The sequence below is a fragment of the Schistocerca serialis genome, unplaced genomic scaffold (assembly GCF_023864345.2).
Source record: "Schistocerca serialis cubense isolate TAMUIC-IGC-003099 unplaced genomic scaffold, iqSchSeri2.2 HiC_scaffold_1235, whole genome shotgun sequence".
Taxonomy (NCBI): Eukaryota; Metazoa; Arthropoda; class Insecta; order Orthoptera; family Acrididae; genus Schistocerca; species Schistocerca serialis.
This window is the reverse complement of record NW_026047442.1, coordinates 240,001-245,000: the sequence shown is the minus strand read 5'-3', so window position 1 is coordinate 245,000 and position 5,000 is coordinate 240,001. Positions and strand designations below refer to the sequence as shown.

Below are 5,000 nucleotides of genomic sequence, written 5' to 3'. Positions count from 1 at the left end.
GCGCGGCAACTGGTGTCACCTTCCCTCCCACGTAGCAGCCGTGCTCGAGTTGGTAAGGCATTAATCCGGACACGCAGGCATGAGATGTAGTCGCGGCCGGTTACGAACTGCCGCGTATTGGAGACCCAGCAGTGCTGCCCTGGTGTTCGGGCAGACTCGTGTAGCGCAGCGCCGTCGACCGACGAGTGCAGGCGGTCGGCCCAACACCGGCCCAACTGGTAACTGGACTTTATAACTTCCCCCTGCCATTGCAGGGCGTGGTCCAGTTGGTGAATTTCTCGCTGGATTAAGTCCTGGGAAGAATCGTCCACTGCCGCACCCAGTCCTTGCATCTTCGCCAATCTTCTCCTGCGAAGAAGAGGGCCCAGCCAGCGGGCTGCAGGCACCCCCAAGCCCCCATGAGAGATGGGGGCGTGGAAGTAACCGACCGGCGTATCTGCTGGCAGGTGCAGCCAAGATCGAAGGGCTGCACGAACACAGACGTCAAGGGAAGAGAGGGCCCCAAGACGAGTCCTCCCCAGGGCGAGGCCATGGAAAATACCCGGGAGGATGACAGAACGAAGGGCAAAAAGCCGCTGCTGAGGTTTGAGTGGTGCACGCTTGATGATGTCCAACTGCTTCTCGACCTCCCGCCGGGGATGAAAAAGACTGCGTCCGCACGTGGAAAATTGCAGGCCTAGATACTTGAAAGTATCTCCCATCGCCAGTGCTGGGATGTTGTTCCCCCCAGCACGAAAGATGACAGTCTCGTCGACCTTGGTTTTCTTCTCCCGGCCTGATGAGACAAGGGCGAGAGAAAAACACTTCCGTGGGTTGACCTCGAGCCCGAGATCCCCCAGGGCCGACGTGGCGATGGTGAGAAGTTCCTGCAATCCATCACGAGTCTCGGCGAACAGCAGGAGGTCATCAGCGAATGCAGCCGCATTTATCCGCCGTCCAAGAATGCGTGCACCAATATGAGCAGGCAGACGAGACAAGAGAATATCAATGGACATGTTGAAGAGAATAGGAGACAGTGGGTCACCCTGCCGAACACCCCTCGAAGGCCGCACTAGATCTGACGACTTCCCATCCGCGCAGATAACCGTCGATCCCGCCTCATAGCATCCCTGGATGTAGTCAATGAACTCGACTGGCAGACCATGGGCCCTTAGCACAGGACCAAGGGCACCATGGGCAAGCGAGTCGAAGGCCTTTGACACATCCAGAGATGCCAAGTACAGCGAGCCGGCAGCTCGGCACGCCTGGGTCATCGCCAGATCCAGAAGAAAGGTGTTATGAAGCATCCCATCCTGAGGGATGAAAGCCCGCTGGCGACCGTCCAACACACAGTAGCGCATCAGGCGGCCAACCAGAACCTTGTGAAAGGCTCTGGTCAGCACCGAGCACACTGTGATCGGACGAAAGTCAGCAGGGGATGCTGCGGCGGTCTTCTTGGGCAGCAGGGTTGTTCTGGCCTGAAGGAGTCGGGATGGAAGGGAACGGGAAAGGAGGAGGAAATTAAGGATCTTGAGGAGAACCTCCCGGGGAAGGCGACGCAGTTGCGTCGGCGTGAGGCCATCAGGACCTGCAGCAGAATTGCGAGGCGGGAGAGCAGCAGTGGCTTCTTCTGCAGAAATGGGAGCCCAGAGGTCACGGAAGGGCACCCTCTTCGAGAATGGCAGCAGCTCATCGGACAGACCCTCCCCACGCGGAGGTCGAGACCTGACACGTGGTGGAGAGAAGAGGTCTGTCCAAAACTCAATCAGCCCTGGGATGGATGGTGGCTGATGCAAGAGTGTGCCATCAAGAAGTCCGTTGATACAGCGTGCTCCGTTCTTCTTGAAAGCACGCTGAACCACCGCATACTCCCATCTCCTGCGTGCACGCTTCCGCTCTGGGGGCTGTTGGGTCCGCACACTCGCAGCTTGGTGGACGGCTGGCTCCCTGCTGCCTACTTCGTCAAGAGCAGACAGCAACATAGCCTGGATTGTTTCACGGCTAGTGGTGGGACCCAGAGCCACGAGATCATCAAGCGAGCGGAATCGGCGGTCTGATTGGGGGAGTTCTGCTACAAATGACCAGATGGCTAGGTCAACATCTTCCCCACAAGGTGGAGACTGTGGCAAAGAATGACTGACTGCAGGCTCGCTAGGAGGACCCTGAAGGCCGCGATCCATGCCAGCAAGCTCGGTGACAAACTTCGCCACCATGTCTTTGTAGGGCTGCGCTCTACGCTGACATTTAATGGATTCCAGCGTACGCTCGGGGAAGGCCTTTGCAAGCTCCTGGTTTAAAAATCTGCAACCCTGGGTGGCAAGAGTCGCTTCTGCATGGGCCAGACGCAGGAGCTCTTCCTGGGACCACCTGGCCTTCTTCCTCTCGGTCTTGATCTCAGCATTAGCAGCAGTCGGATGGGCGCGACGCCGATGGACACCAAGTCCGGTCTTGGTGGAGAAGGACCGCATACAATCAGGGCAGATGGCGGGGAGCAGCGCTCGACCCGCACCGGTTGGCTGGTTGGCTGGCTCATCAGCTGGCACAGGCGCTCCAGCGGGAGGCCTGGTACCACGTTCGCTTCTATTAGTTGCACCAGCTGTAACAAAGGCAGGGGGGGAGGTAACCCCCAAGCCCGAAAAGCACCCTGCTCTGTCGGTCGGGATACTGGAAAGGTACACCTACGCGAAACCTTTCACAGCACCCTCACGACTCCCGCCACTTGAAGGCCAGAGCTAGGATTTCCCACCGAGAGGCTAATTGAACCATCATCCACCCGACATCACAAGGATGCTGAGGGGTGAATCGAGAGGGTCCATATATTACGCATCAGGTGGGCTTTGGGAGTCAAGAGAGAGTCAAGAGAGTCATAGTTACTCCCGCCGTTTACCCGCGCTTGCTTGAATTTCTTCACGTTGACATTCAGAGCACTGGGCAGAAATCACATTGCGTCAACACCCGCTAGGGCCATCGCAATGCTTTGTTTTAATTAGACAGTCGGATTCCCCCAGTCCGTGCCAGTTCTGAGTTGATCGTTGAATGGCGGCCGAAGAGAATCCGCGCACCCGCGCGCCCCCGGAGGAGCACGCTAAGGCGGACGCGGCCTCGCAGCAAGGAAGATCCGTGGGAGGCCAAGGCACGGGACCGAGCTCGGATCCTGCACGCAGGTTGAAGCACCGGGGCGCGAACGCCGCGCAGGCGCGCGCATCCTGCACCGCCGGCCAGCACGAGGCCGACCAACGGCGAGAGCAGACCACGCCCGCGCTAAACGCCCGCACTTACCGGCACCCCTACGGCACTCACCTCGCCCAGGCCCGGCACGTTAGCGCTGACCCACTTCCCGACCAAGCCCGACACGCCCCGATCCTCAGAGCCAATCCTTATCCCGAAGTTACGGATCCAATTTGCCGACTTCCCTTACCTACATTATTCTATCGACTAGAGGCTCTTCACCTTGGAGACCTGCTGCGGATATGGGTACGAACCGGCGCGACACCTCCACGTGGCCCTCTCCCGGATTTTCAAGGTCCGAGGGGAAGATCGGGACACCGCCGCAACTGCGGTGCTCTTCGCGTTCCAAACCCTATCTCCCTGCTAGAGGATTCCAGGGAACTCGAACGCTCATGCAGAAAAGAAAACTCTTCCCCGATCTCCCGACGGCGTCTCCGGGTCCTTTTGGGTTACCCCGACGAGCATCTCTAAAAGAGGGGCCCGACTTGTATCGGTTCCGCTGCCGGGTTCCGGAATAGGAACCGGATTCCCTTTCGCCCAACGGGGGCCAGCACAAAGTGCATCATGCTATGACGGCCCCCATCAACATCGGATTTCTCCTAGGGCTTAGGATCGACTGACTCGTGTGCAACGGCTGTTCACACGAAACCCTTCTCCGCGTCAGCCCTCCAGGGCCTCGCTGGAGTATTTGCTACTACCACCAAGATCTGCACCGACGGCGGCTCCAGGCAGGCTCACGCCCAGACCCTTCTGCGCCCACCGCCGCGACCCTCCTACTCGTCAGGGCTTCGCGGCCGGCCGCAAGGACCGGCCATGACTGCCAGACTGACGGCCGAGTATAGGCACGACGCTTCAGCGCCATCCATTTTCAGGGCTAGTTGCTTCGGCAGGTGAGTTGTTACACACTCCTTAGCGGATTCCGACTTCCATGGCCACCGTCCTGCTGTCTTAAGCAACCAACGCCTTTCATGGTTTCCCATGAGCGTCGATTCGGGCGCCTTAACTCGGCGTTTGGTTCATCCCACAGCGCCAGTTCTGCTTACCAAAAGTGGCCCACTTGGCACTCCGATCCGAGTCGTTTGCTCGCGGCTTCAGCATATCAAGCAAGCCGGAGATCTCACCCATTTAAAGTTTGAGAATAGGTTGAGGTCGTTTCGGCCCCAAGGCCTCTAATCATTCGCTTTACCGGATGAGACTCGTACGAGCACCAGCTATCCTGAGGGAAACTTCGGAGGGAACCAGCTACTAGATGGTTCGATTAGTCTTTCGCCCCTATACCCAGCTCCGACGATCGATTTGCACGTCAGAATCGCTACGGACCTCCATCAGGGTTTCCCCTGACTTCGTCCTGGCCAGGCATAGTTCACCATCTTTCGGGTCCCAACGTGTACGCTCTAGGTGCGCCTCACCTCGCAATGAGGACGAGACGCCCCGGGAGTGCGGAGGCCGCCGCCCCGTGAAGGGCGGGGAAGCCCCATCCTCCCTCGGCCCGCGCAAGGCGAGACCTTCACTTTCATTACGCCTTTAGGTTTCGTACAGCCCAATGACTCGCGCACATGTTAGACTCCTTGGTCCGTGTTTCAAGACGGGTCGTGAAATTGTCCAAAGCTGAAGCGCCGCTGACGGGAGCGATTATTCCGCCCGAGAGCATCCCGAGCCAACAGCGGCGCGGGTCCGGGGCCGGGCCAGGTAGGTCCGTCATCCGGGAAGAACCGCGCGCGCTTGCCGGGAGCCCGAGCGCCCAAAGGGGCGAATCGACTCCTCCAGATATACCGCCGGGCAGCCAGCCAGGA

The 5,000-nt window shown here is 59.0% G+C and overlaps 1 pseudogene; it reads right to left on the bottom strand.

The window, feature by feature from the left end:
* LOC126436359 (large subunit ribosomal RNA) overlaps positions 1-5,000 on the bottom strand; it is a 7,773-nt pseudogene that overhangs the window by 2,056 nt on the left and 717 nt on the right.